Below are 14,688 nucleotides of genomic sequence, written 5' to 3' on the forward strand. Positions count from 1 at the left end.
CCAAACTCAGTCAATTTCTGCTTTGCGTTTCTACTTCTTTTTTTTTTTTTTTTACATGCATAACATTCCCCAGATTCCCATTTAGCAATACAACCCCCACTATTTCATTCATCATTTTTCATGGACCTGTATTCTCCCCACCCACCCACCCACCCCAGAGTCTTTTACTTTGGTGTAATACTCCAATTCCATTTCAGGTTCGACTTGTGTTTTCTTTTCTAATCTTGTTTTTCAACTTCGGCCTGAGAGTGAGATCATCCCATATTCATCCTTCTGTTTCTGACTTATTTCACTCAACATGATTTTTTCAAGGTCCATCCAAGATCGGCTGGAAACGGTGAAGTCACCATTTTTTACAGCTGAGTAGTATTCCATTGTGTATATATACCACAACTTGCTCAGCCACTCATCTGTTGTTGGACACCTGGGTTGCTTCCAGGTTTTGGCTATTACAAATTGTGCTGCCAAGAACATATGTGTACACAGATCTTTTTGGATGGATGTGTTGGGTTCCTTAGGATATATCCCCAGGAGGGGAATTGCAGAGTCATAGGGTAGGTCCATTTCTAGCCTTCTGAGACTTCTCCAGACTGTTCTCCACAGAGGTTGGACCAATTTACATTCCCACCAGCAGTGCAGGAGGGTTCCTTTGACCCCACACCCTCTCCAGCATTTGCTGCTGTTACCTTTTCTGATGTGTGACATTCTCACAGGAGTGAAGTGATATCTCATTGTTGTCTTGATTTGCATTTCTCTGACAATCAGAGACTTGGAGCATTTTTTCATGTGTTTCTCGGCCTTTTGGATCTCTTCTGTGGTGAATATTCTGTCCAATTCCTCCCCCCATTTTTGGATGGGGTTATTTGTTGTCTTGTTGTTGAGTCTGGTAAGCTCTTTATATATGTTGGTTATTAAACTCTTATCTGATGTATGGCATGTAAAGATCTTCTCCCATTCTGTGAGGGGTCTCTTGATTTGGGTAGTGGTTTCTTTTGCTGTGAAGAAGCTTTTTAATTTGATGTAGTCCCATAGGTTTATACTTGCCTTAGTCTTCCTTGTAATTGGATTCGTTTCATTGAAAATGTCTTTAAAATTTATGCGGAAAAAAGTTCTTCCAATATTTTCCTCTAAGTATCTGATAGTTTCTGGTCTAACATCCAAGTCCTTGATCCACTTGGAATTTACTTTTGTATTTGGTGAAATACAGTGATTCAGCTTCATTCTTCTGCATGTTTCAACCCATTGTTTCCAACACCATTTGTTGAAGAGACTCTGCTTTCCCCATGTAATAGTCTGGGCCCCTTTGTCAAAGATTAGATGTCCATAGGTGTGGGGCCTCATTTCTGGGCTCTCAATTCTATTCCACTGGTCAGTGTGAATGACACAATTTTTGGAGAGAAAACCAGGAAAAGACGGCATGACTTTTCCGACAGCTCACTCTGTGTGCATGTGCCGTGCACATGCATAGAAGATGCCATCAGTACAGAACGCTGGATCTGTCTGCCTGGCATCCTAATATAAAGGGATGCTGCTACACTTCTCTAGTGAGCTGTGAATCAGCTCATGGTCATTTCCTGGAGTCTCTGTGTGGCCTGGATCCAATGACCTGTTTTTCGTGTGACTATTCCAGTGTGGATCCTACAAGCCTCTCACTTTACTTCTGTGACCCTACTCTTCCACCATATCGTCTACCTCTGAGTGCATTATAGCTCCTCCAGGAAGCAGAAGATGGTGTGATGTTGTAAATTTAAAGCTGTTCCAGTTGCTCCTCACTAGTGCTTCATTTAAAAAAGAAATTGCTAGCTAGCGGGATTATTGCTGGGGTTTGGTGCTTGCACAGTGAGTCCACTGCTCCTGGTGGTGTTTTTTGTTTTTTAAATAGGGACAAAGAGAAATTGAGAGGGGAGGAGGAGGAGATAGAGAGCTAGGGAGAGAGACACCTGCAGACCTGCTGGTGAGGCTTTCCCCACTGCAGGATAGGATTGGGGGCTTGAAGTAGCTGGTAAAGGAAGTCGAAGGCATTGCCACATTAAGATACGATTTCTGTTTTAAACTTTATCTCATGACTGACAAGTACAAAGAGGAGGTGGGAGAGACGGGGTACCAGCACATGACTGGCATATGTGCTGTTGAAGTCAGGAATAGATGCTTCTAAGTCCAGACCTTTAGCACAGTGCCACCTCCTGGGCACAGTGTGATTTAGTTCTTGTTGCAAACCTCTTTTTTAGTTTTTTTTTTTTTTTTTTTTTTTAATAACCAATGAATTAATCTTTGTTCAGATGTTGCTCCTTTGGCATGTCCTGACAGCAACTTTTTCTGTTTGTGCCTCAGTTTCATGTCCGACAAAATGGGGATTAAACAAACACTTCCATCTGGCAGCTTCTAAGAACTGCCAGGGAGGCTGGTTTGTGGTGAGTTAATGATTGCTTAGGCATTATCTGCCAGCCAGAAGAAAAGCACCTCACACACCAAACAGACCAGAGGCTGCCCTGACTTGTGAAGGGAACATTCTTTGTAAGTAGAGAGACTTGAAGGGAAAGCTAACATAGGTGAATTTACCGTAGGGTTAGTGATTCCTCCTGATAGAGGGAACTCACTGAGTGTATTTTCAAATGAAGACAAAGGGGGCGGTGGACAGAAAGGCAGGAGGAGGGGGCCGGGAGGTAGTGCAGTGGATTAAGCGCACATGACGCAAAGCACAAGTATCAGCATGAGGATCCCAGTTTGAGCCCCAGTGGGAGTTGCTTCGCAAGCAGTGAAGCAGGTCTGCAGGTGTCTGTCTTTCTCTCCCCCTCTCTGTCTTCCCCTCCTCTCTCCATTTCTCTCTGTCCTTTCCAGTAATAACAATAATAGCAACAATAATATCAGCAAGGGCAACAAAATGGCCTCCAGGAGCAGTGGATTCATAGTGTAGGCACCCAGCCCCAGCAATAACAAGGAAGACAGGTGCATGGGAACCTACTTGAGCGTAGAATGATAAATAGCATCTCTCTGTTGTAGACTAGCCTGAAAGTACAGATTTTAAAGACAGAACTGATATGTGTGAACACGTATCAAAAATGAAAGTGACGGGGGCCAGCAGATAACTCACCTGGGAGAGTGTCTGTATGAGGACCCAGGTTCAAGCTCCTGACCACCACCTGTGAGCACTTCGCAAAAGGGGAACCTTCTTGAGTAGTGAAGTGTAGCTCTCCTTCTTTCTCCTCTCTCTTACCTCTACCAGGGCAAGGGTAGTCCATCAGGAGTGTTGGAGTCTCAGAGACACAAAGCCCTCATGGCAAAAAGTTGCAATCTTCACAATAAAATGGGAGGCGGACACTATAAGTAGAGACTATAGACCTCTTCACATGCATTCACTTGACAGTAACTGGTTAAAGTCCACATACTAGTTTTGTTGTTGTTGTTTTGGGTAAAATGCTTGGATGTCTTGTTCTATTGGCAGTACACAGTGGGTGGCAATTAGGACTGCTTCATAACAGCCACCCACGTGTGTTTGCATGTGCACATTGCTTACACACACACACACACACACACACACACACACACACACACACACACACACACACATCATCATCATCTGGGTATTCCAGATCTTTCTGTGTCTCCCCCCCCCTTTTAAGCAGAGCACTGCTTAGCTCTGGCTTATGCTGGTGTGGGGGCATTGAACCTGGGATTTTGGAGCCTCATGCATGAGAGTTATTTTGCATAACCATTATGCTGTATACCCCTACCCCATCCTCTCCCTCTCCCTCTCCCCCTCCCCCTCCCTTCCCTCTCCCTCCTCCCCCCTCTCCCACTCCCTCTCCCTCCCCCCCTCTCCCCTCCCTCCCTCCCTCCCCCCTCCCTCTCCCCTCCCCCTCCCTCCCCCTCCCTCTCCCTCCCCCCACCAGGGTTATTGCTGGAGCTTGGTGCTATTACTGTTGCTCATGGTTGTCACTTTTTTCCCCTTCCCTCCCTCCCTCAACCACCCACTCTCTCCCTCTTTCCTTCCTTTTTCTCCTTCTCCCATTTTATTTTATAAGACAGAGATAAATTGAGAGGGGAGGGGGGAGACAGAAAGAGGGAGAGTGAGTGAGAGAAAGAGAAAGAAAGACACTTGCAGTCCTACTTCACTGCTTGTGAAGCTTCTCCTCTGCAGGTGGGAGCAGGGACTCAAACCCAGGTCCTCTTATGCATGGTAATGTGTGAGTTCAACTGGGTGCACCACCGTCCAGCCACCATCACTTGACCTTTGTTTTCTTTGACCAGGCTACCCTTGGAGTAATGTGCCAGCCTTATATTAATTATTCTTTGATGTGTCTTAACCATTTGCAGTTACCTCCTCACTCAGCACTATTACTTAATCATGCAAAGCATAATTCCAGTCCTTCCACATAGCTCGGTGTGAACAATTCTAATGTCATGAATCTCAGTTTCTTTATCTGAAAAATGAGTTAGAGCACATGGGTTACCAGGTATGAGGGCCTGAGTTCAAGCCCCTGGAAGCTTTCCATGCTATGGAACAGTGTTGCCGATGTCTTTCTCTATTTCTGTCTCTATCGGGAGAGAGAGAGAGAGAGAGAGAGAGAGAAACAGAGAGATATGCAAGGAACAATAGTGTCAATGTGTAGGCACTGATCCCCAACAATAACCCAAGTGGCAAAAAAAAAAAAAAAGTTTAATGGTCCATCTTGCAAGGCATGATTGTGGTCCTGACTTTCTTTCTTTCTTTTTTAAATTTTTACTTATAATAAAGAGGAAACACTGACAATACCATAGGATAAGAGGGGTACAACTCCACACAATTCTCACCACCAGAACTCCATATCCCACCCCCTCCCCTGATAGCTTTCCTATTCTTTAACCCTCTGGGAGTATGGACCCAGGGTCATTATGGGGTGCAAAAGGTGGAAGGGCTGGCTTCTGTAATTGCTTCCCCACTGAACATGGGCATTGACAGTTCGATCCATACTCCCAGCCTGTCTCTCTCTTTCTGTAGTGGGGCAGGGTTCTGGGGAATCGGAGCTCCAGGACACATTGGTGGGGTTGTCTGTCCAGGGAAGTCCGGTTGGTATCATGATAGCATCTGGAACCTGGTGGCTGAAAAGAGAGTTAACATAGAAAGCCAAACAAATTGTTGACTAATCATGAACCTAAAGGCTGGAATAGTGCAGATGAAGATTTGGGGTCTCCGTTTTGAAGACAGCTAGTAGGCCTATTTTAGTTATATTACAAAGGGCCCATGACTATACTAGTTTGTTCCTGAGCCTGACCTCTGATATGCAGGTGGATCCAAGTTAGTGTCTGGGGAGATCATGTCATGGCTGGAAAAAGAGCTAGAAAGCTGGATCAGGGAAGAGAGTAGCTCCCAAATATGGGAAAGGTGTATAAATATTGTTGACTATAAACTCCATTGATTTGATCTGGGGCCCATAATCAGCTTAGGAGCCTATGTGACCTCTGCATCCCTGTAGGTCTGAGCTCACATTCTGTGTTCATGAGTAGGAATGTTCCAAGCTGCCCCAATTTCAGGACCCATCTTCCTTAGGTGGTAAATAGAGTATGTTGTTCAGCCTCCCTTCGGAGCATGGAGCATTCTCTACCATTCTTGATCCATGGTCCTGAATTTCTGAAGACATGGTCCCTTTAAGCTGCATGGAGGAGGTCTGGGAATCCCAAAACAGACCATCAGTATATTGATTTTTGGGGGAAAGATTTTTATTTATTTATTAATGAGACAGTAGGAGGAGAGAGAGATAGAGAAAGAACCAGACATCACTCTGGCACATGTGCTACTGGGGACTGAACTCAGGACCTTATGCTTGAGAGTCCATCATTTTATCCACTGTACCACCTCCTGGACCACACAATGTATTGATTTTTTTTTGGCGGATCAGAATACCACTCAACTCTGGCATATGTGATATGGTATTTAATCTGGAACCTCTTGCCTACATGTTATGTGTGCTACCTCTAAGTGAGCTAGAATAACGGAGTGTTAACTTCACAAGAACCAAGACCATTTCCCCTGGTCTTTTATAGTCCCTTGTTAATCTTTGCCTCTCAGATTTTGATGATGAATTGTAACATACCTCCTATAGTCATACTATGGAATTCTTTCTCATCTGCTGCCTGCAAACAATACAAGAATGGAAAGATTAATCTCTTGGACACCAGACAAACCTGTGTTCAGATTGTTGTAATTTAACTTAAAAAGGGTTTGCGGGGCTGCTGCAGTGTGTGAAAGGATTCACAGCGGGGAGCTGGGAACTGGTTTAAACAATACAAGGTTTATTAAGGTAAAACAAGTAAAAGGCAAAATAAGCACTTAGCATCAAGGGTTAAGAGTACTCTAGGTCCATAAAGTCTGAGTATAGTTATCAAAAGTTTAGTCCTATAGATAAACAATTATCAGCTCTGGTAAAGTTGCTCATGGCTGTAGAGGGGTCTAAGTTTACCAGCTAGCAGAGTCACACGTGTTCAGTTCCCAGGAGAAGTAGCGATGGCAGATACCCGGCACACTTCTGCTGAGATGCATCTGACCAGGAGAAGCAGCAGCAGCCAAAGAGAGCAACCTGCTCCAAGTCCCTTGCTTTTATGCATTCCCTTCTCTGAAGCATCTCCTCAGGGTGATGTCATTGTATGCTAATAGCCTCAAACTCCTGTTGGGGTCACAATACCTAGCATGAACTATGGCTTTCCTTGGAACCTTTGCCCATCAAACTGAATTCTTACAGTTCTTACAGTGTGTGGTATATAGGAAATTTCTATAACTCATTGGACCACAGTTGAGAGCCCATTGGTAAGTTAAATTCTCTTCTGATCCAGTAGCTAGAATGGTAATTCAATAAGATGAGGTATGGACTGATGAAATAACTCAGTGATTGAATACAAGAATCGTGTGCTTGAGGTCTCAAGTTCAATCCCTGGCCCCACATATGTCAGAGTTGAGGGGTGCTCTTTTTCTATCAAAAATAAATCAAAATTCAAAAGTGTATAAATAAATAAAACAACTCACAGTACTAAGGGAGTTTAACTATTGACAGTGCCTTGGGCATTGTCCCCTGTCTTCTTCCTCATCTCCTAGACTGAGTTCCTGAATAGCAGAGACTGTGATATGAGTTATTTATCTGCATCTCCCAGTTGCACTTGCCTGGCATGGTACAAAGCTGTCAGTGAAGGGAATGAAGATGTCACTTCTGTTCATTCTCATTCATGCCTCTCTCTAACTCACAGGATCTGTGTTTTCAGCCTTATAAACATGAGTGAATTTCAGTGGTTCTTACTTCCATTCCAGAAAATATTATAATGGTAGGGTAGTCTATCCTATCAGTGTAGGTCTAGTACAAAAAAAAATGTGTTTGCTTGTCCTCTGCTGACTTCAGGTGTTGCTTGAATTCATATCTGTTATCACCTGCAATTGCATTCTGTACTAGTTTGCCTTTTGCCAGTTAATTCTCTGCTGTTTCAGAGCTCACTCTCCACCTCTTGAAATCCTGCTGGCTCACACTCTAATTTCTCTTAGAACTTTTGATTGTTAGAGATGTTTTTACAAGTTCTTAGCCATGGGGTTCTTTTCTTCTAGCCTTTACAAACTATTTTTCTTGGCTCACAGATTAAAATCTGTCTATCTATCTGTGCCATTGAAAGATTATAAAACTCCTGAGTCTTATTCTGAGAATAAACTACTCACACAGAAATTTTCTTTCCTTCAAAGGCTCCCCCCCCCCCCCCCCGGACAATTTAGTGCTTGTACACATTTCTATAAGAGGGAGTGATATCCGTCATGTTCTTCTGGGAAGGTAGCAGGCAGATCTGGACAACTCTTGACACTGAAGAAGATCTTAGAAAGAGGTCGTATGGCCTCAGCGAAGTGGAATCACCTACCATAGTTGTGTGTCCTGCCCAACTGTCCTAATGCCTCACCTAACAGTCTGTCCACCACGTCCCAGGTGACATAACCTCTGCAGCCATGGGATAAGCTCCCTCTTATAGCCCTACTGACTTTGTTTTTATTTTATTTAAAAGAAATATTTTCAGGCTTAGACACCCTCCTCATACCTTGTACTTCACTTCCCTCAATCACTCTATCTACTCAACTAACTACACAAAAGAAAGTAAGATATCTCCTAATCTCTTCTGACAACATCAGCATTATTGTCACCCTTTGATAATCTTTAGAAGGAAAAAAGTATACAATTGGCCTAGAGATATCCTGGCAAAAATATATGTATTAACTAAAAGACAATTGTTGTCTCTTGACAACCTTTATTAGAATCATCATTTAAAAAGTTTGAGACATTCAATCAATTTTCCCCCTCATATTAATTAAATAGTGATTTATATGACTATGAATTAATAGGAGTGTATATGAACACCATTCTCACCACCAAAAGACTTGTGTCCCATCCCATCCCACTCCATCCCATTCCATCCTACCCCATCCCACCCCACCCCATCCCACCCCACCCCACCCCACCCCACCCCACCCCACCCCACCCCACCCCATCCCATCCCATCCCATCCCATCCCATCCCATCCCATCCCACCCCATCCCTCCCCCCCACCGCCTGCCCTGTTAAGCAGAACATCCACCCTCAACCTCAACCCAGGGTTTTTACTTTGATGTTCTACTCCATACTCAGTCAAATTCTGCTTTGAGTTTCCCTTTCTGTTCTTCTTTCTCCACTTCTGTTGATGAGTAGGATCATCCCATACTCGTCTTTATCTTTCTGACTTAGCTCATTTAACATAATTCCTTCTAGCTCCATCCAAGATGGGTCAGAGAAGGTGGGTTCATTGTTCTTAATAGCTGCGTAGTATTCCATTGTGTATATATACCACAGCTTTCTCAGCCACTCATCTATTGTTGGGCACCTGGTTTGCTTCCAGGTTTTAGCTATTATGAATTGTGCTGCTGTGAACATAGGTGTAGACATATCTTTTTGGTTGGGTATCTTTTTGGTTGGAATCCTTGGGGTATATCCCCAGGAGAGGAATTACTAGGTCATATGGAAGGTCCATGTCTAGCCTTGTGAGAGTTTTCCAGACTGCTCTCCAGAGAGGCTGGACCAATTTACATTCCCACCAGCAGTGCAGAAGGGTTCCTCTGTCCCCACAGCCTCTCCAGCATTTGTTGCTGCTGTCCTTTTTGATGTATGTCATTCTCACAGGGGTGAAGTGGTATCTCAATGTTGTTTTTGTTTGCATTTCTCTAACAATCAGTGACCTGGAGCAATTTTTTATGTGTTTGTTAGCCTTTTGGATCTCTTCTGTAGTGAATGTTCTGTTCATATCCTCTGCCCACTTTTGGATGGGGTCATTTGCTTTTTTGTTGCTAAGTTTGCTGAGCTCTTTGTATATTTTGGTTATTAGTCTCTTGTCTGATGTATGGCATGTGAAGATCTCCCATTCTGTGAGGGATCTCTTTGTGTGATAGTTTCTTTGGCTGTGCAAATGCTTTTCAATTTGATGTAGTCCCATTGATTTGTTTTTGTTTTAGTCTTCCTTGTAGTTGGGTTTGTTTCATCAAAGATGTCCTTGAGGTTTTGGTGGGAAAGTGTTCCACCAATGTTTTCCTCTAAGTATTTGATAGTTTCTGATCTGACATCCAGTTCCTTGATGCATTTGGAGATAACTTTTGTTTCTGGTGAGATAAAGTGGTTCAGTTTCATTTTTCTGCATGTTTCAACCCAGTTTCCCCAGCACCATTTATTGAAGAGAGCTTCCATTCTCCATTTAATACTTTGGGCCTTCTTATCAAAGATTAGATGTCCATAGGTGTGGGGGTATTAGAATCATCAAACAAGTAAATGGAGTAAGGCTCGAGGCTAACTTAGACTCCACTAAAATCTTAGGGACATTTCCTAATCATCTTGAGGCCAGACCCTATAGACCAATTTTTCCCATGCATCATTTGTTGTATCCAACTTGGTTTGAGTCCCTGCTCCTTGGTGAAGCAGGTCTGCAGGTGTCTCTCTTTCTCTCTCCCTATCCCCCATCAGACAGTTTATGTCTGTCCTATCTAATAAAAATGTTACACGTTACAGTGCTTAAGGACCCAGGTTCGAGCCCCCAGTCCCCACCTGTAGGGGGAAGCTTCATAAGTGGTGAAGCAGTGCTGAAGATGTCTGTCTCACCCTCTCTATCATCTCCATCCCTCTCAATTTCAGGCTGTCTGTATCCAATAAATAAATAAAGATAATATAACAAAATAGGGAATAAAGGGGAGATGGTCCCAGCAATAACCCTGGTGGCAAAAAAACAAAAACAAAAAACAAACAAACAAAAAAACCCATGTATGTTAGTAGGAGGCCAAATAAATTATGGGACATTCACAAGGGTGATGTGTGAGCGCAACCAGGTGTGCCACCACCCACCTCATTCACAAGTGTGAATCCAGATGTTAAAAAGAAATAATGTAGTGTCAACAACTGTACTGTAAACCATTAACCCCCGCCATCAAGTGACAGAAAGAATAATATAGAACCCAGGAGATGACTTAATGTCCCTAATGAATAATGCATGGTTGGCCCTGCTTGAGCCCTAGGCTTGATCCCCAGCACCACGTGGGAGCATCACGCACAGCACCAAGGGAAATTTGTGAGTGCGGCATCAGTGCTTTGGTGTCTCTCCTTATCACAATAAATGCTGAAGGAAGGGGTCGGGTGGTGGCGCAGCGGGTTAAAGGCACGTGGCGCAAAGTGCAAGGACCGGCGTAAGGATCCCAGTTCCAGGCCCCCCCCCCCCCACCTGCTGGAGAGTTGCTTCACAGGCGGTGAAGCAGGTCTGTAGGTGTCTATCTTTCTCTCCCCCTCTCTGTCTTCCCCTCCTCTCTCCATTTCTCTCTGTCCTATCCAACAACGGCAACAATAACTACAATAAAACAAGGGCAACAAAAGGGAATAAATAAATATAAAAAAAAATAAATAAAATATACTTACAGAATAATTTGATAAAGCTGGCATCAGAAGCTGGGAGGCTAAGACTAGGTGCAGAAAGGATCGATTTTGGTTTTTTGCCCCTACAAGATCTCCTGAGCTGTGTATAAGGATTATGTTGTTTTTTTTCTTTCAAATAACTTGTTTTAAAGAAACCAGTAGAGTGGTAGAGCATCAGTGTTCAGATTTGCGGAGAATCAATCATGTGGTGAATCACTGTGTAACTTCAGTAACATAAGTCCTGTCATCCTGGTGACCCACCACCTGGACCCCTTCACTTGAAGTCTCACTCTTTCCAGTTACCTAGACCACTGGAGTTAGAAAGGGTATTTCCACTAAGTCAAGATGATGCAAATAAATGTTTTCCGCTAAGCATGACATGTCTTGAGTTTCTCTGACTTGATGCTAAAGCCTGTACCTTTTAAACGTGTATATGGGGGCCGGGTGGTGGCACACCTGGTTGAGCGCACAGGTTACAATGCACAAGGAACGGGGTTCAAGCCCTCAGTCCCCACCTGCTGGAGGAAAGCTTTGTGAGTGGTGAAGCAGGGCTGCAGGTGTCTCTCTGTCTCTCTCCCTTTCTACCTCCCCCACCCCTCTAGATTTCTGGCTGTCTCTGTTCAATAAATAAATAAAGATAATTAAAAGAATTTAAAAATATTTATTCCCTTTTGTTGCCCTTGTTTTATTGCTGTAGTTGTTATTGATGTTGTCATTGTTGGATAGGACAGAGAGAAATGGAGGGAGGAGGGGAAGACAGAGGGGGAGAGAAAGACAGACACCTGCAGACCTGCTTCACCACTTGTGAAGCGATTCCCCTGTAGGTGGGGAATTTAAAAAATTAAAAAAAAAACATGTATGTGAGCTAAAATGTGGATGTAGACTTTACAGAGTTCTTTAGATCAAAGTCACAATAACAAGTGGAGTATCACTCAATACTAATTAACCAACATCTGAATTAGGGCCTAGAGCTGTTTTTATGTAGTGGAAACACAAGCTTTGATCTAGTGGTTTGTGACCTCAATGGAATTCCTTGGAAACAATTAATTAGTCTATTTCACCATCCTATGCCAACACTCATATATATCTGTAGAAAATTTACAAGCTTCTACTTCATTGTGCCAGACTTTTCATTCATAGTAAACTTCATGAAATGATCTTTTATCTCCAAAAGTTGTGTAAGAGTAACCTTAGAACGTTCTAACACAAAACTTTCAGTAATAAGGCAGAAAGGGGGAGGAATGAAATAAGTTTTGACTATAGGTGTGGGTTGTGATATAAATTGAATCACAGGGAGTTGGGCTGTAGCGCAGCGGGTTAAGCGCAGGTGGCGCAAAGCACAAGGACCCGCATAAGGATCCCGGTTCGAACCCCGGCTCCCCACCTGCAGGGGAGTCGCTTCACAGGCGGTGAGGCAGGTCTGCAGGTGTCTATCTTTCTCTCCTCCTCTCTGTCTTCTCCTCCTCTCTCCATTTCTCTCTGTCCTATCCAACAACGACAACAACAATAATAACTACAACAATAAAACAACAAGGGTAACAAAAGGGAATAAATAAATAAATATTTAAAATATATATATAAAAAAATTAAAAAAAATTGAATCACAAACACTATTTCTTTTGTTCTAAGCCAACTACTTAAAAAATACTATAGGGGTAGCGCACGCAGCGAGTTAAGTGCACGTGATGCAAAGCACAAGGACCAGCGTGAGGACACTGGTTCGAGCCCCCGGCTCCCCACCTGCAGGGGAGTCGCTTCACAGATGGTAAAGCAGGTCTGCAGGTGTCTGTCTTTCTCTCCCCCTCTGTCTTCCCCATCTCTCTCCATTTCTCTCTGTCCTATCTAACAACGACATCAATAACAATAATAACCACAACAATGAAAAACAACAAGGGCAACAAAAGGGAAAATAAATAAATATATATAAAAAATACTATAGGGGGCCAGGCAGTAGCACAGCAGGTTAAGCACACGCGGCGCAAAGTGCAAGGATCCTGGTTCGAGCCCCCGGCTCCCCACCTGCAGGGGGTGTCGCTTCACAAGTGGTGAAGTAGGTCTGCAGGTGTCTGTCTTTCTCTCCCTACCCCTGCCCTATTCAACAACAGCATTGACAACAGTAATGACAACAACAGCAACAAAATGGGAACGATGGCCTCCAGGAGCAGTGGATTCGTAGTGCAGGCACCAAGCCCCAGCAATAACTCTAGAGGCCAAAAAAAAAAAAAGTACTGTGTAGGCAGGGGTACGTAACATGATAGTTATGCAAAGAGACTCTCATGCCTGAGACTCCAGAGTCCCAATTTCAATCCTCCACACCACCATAAGCTAGAGCTGAGGAATGCTCTGGAAAAAAAAATACTGTATAAAGATTATATTATTTATTTCTTTAAAAAATAACATTTTAGGGGGCTGGGTAGTAGCACAGCGGGTTAAGTGCACATGGCCTGCACACAAGGACCCTAGTAAGGACCTCGATTCAAGCCCCTGGCTCCCCACCTGCAGGGTGGGGTCGCTTCACAAACAGTGAAGCAGGTCTGTAGGTGTCTTTCTGTCCTGCTCTGTCTTTCCCTCTTTTCTTGATTTCTTTCTGTCTTATTCAACAACACCAACAATAGTAATAATAATAACAACAACAACAAGGGCAACAAAAATGGGGGGAAATGATGGCCTCTAGGAGCACTGGATTTGTAGCGCAGGCACCAAGCCCCAGTGAAAATGCTGGAGGCAAAAAAAGAAAAAGAAAACATTTTAAAGAAACCAGTAGAGTGATAGAAAATAAGTGTTCAGATTCTGTTTAAGTTTCTGTAATCTTCTTTATTGGGTTGTTAAAAACTGTGACCCTACTTAAACTCTAAAAATGTTGAGATGGATCTTTTTAATATTGCTATCTTGTAATTTCATGAAGATAGTCCCCTGCCCCTTACCCTCTCTCTCATTTTAAATTATTAATTTATTCTTTTTTAATTGACACTGGGGTTGTTGCTGGGCTCAGTGCTGGCAATGTGAACCCTCTGCTTCCTGTGCCATCTTTTTGCCTCCCCCCCCCCCCCCCCCCCCGTGCCCCATCTATTTTATTTTATTGGACAGAGAGAAATTGAGTGGAGGAGGAGATTGAGAGACAGACACCTGCAGACCTGTATCACTGCTTAGGAAACAACCCCCCCCCCACTAGATGGGGAGCAGGGGCTCCAAGCTGGGTCCTCGGGCACTATAATGTGTGCACTTAACTGGGTATGCCACCGCCCGACCCCGACCACCTCCCCCCCCCCCCCCCCCACAGGTTTCTCTTTCTTCTCCTCCTCCTTGGAAAAAGACAAACAACAACAACTGTACCTTTCTCCTCTCATCTTAACTACCTGGCAAAGGAGAAATAGCCTTTCTGGATGGGGCCAGGAGTGCTTTCCCCAACCCTGACCTCCAGGTGTGTTTCTGCTTCTCCTGTCCCCTCCCTTTCCCTCCCCTTCCCCTTCCTCTCCTCCCATCTCCAGCCCATGCTGAACAGGCAACTAGAAAGCAAGGATCCATTCCTTTAGGAAGTCGCCATCCAGCGAGGGTAGGGGGTGGTGCACCCTTAGGACAGAGACCCCGGAGGAATAATTAGAATCAGATGTTACAAAAGCTGAGAAGGAAATAGTCCTGCCTGGAACCTTTCTGCAAGTGTGAACATGTCTGAGCTGAACTTTGAAGGACACGAAGATGTTCTTTCCAGAGGCTAAGGAGGCGAACTGATCAGGTACCCCGGCAAGAAGACACTTCTCCTCTGCCCTTC

At 43.9% G+C, this 14,688-nt stretch overlaps 1 protein-coding gene across 4 annotated transcripts in view; it reads left to right on the forward strand.

The window, feature by feature from the left end:
* Positions 1-14,688, forward strand: part of IGF2BP2 (insulin like growth factor 2 mRNA binding protein 2) — a 170,916-nt gene that overhangs the window by 108,815 nt on the left and 47,413 nt on the right. The gene's annotated exons all lie outside the window — the stretch shown is intronic.

This window comes from Erinaceus europaeus, chromosome 9 (genome assembly GCF_950295315.1).
Source record: "Erinaceus europaeus chromosome 9, mEriEur2.1, whole genome shotgun sequence".
NCBI classification, from domain to species: Eukaryota; Metazoa; Chordata; class Mammalia; order Eulipotyphla; family Erinaceidae; genus Erinaceus; species Erinaceus europaeus.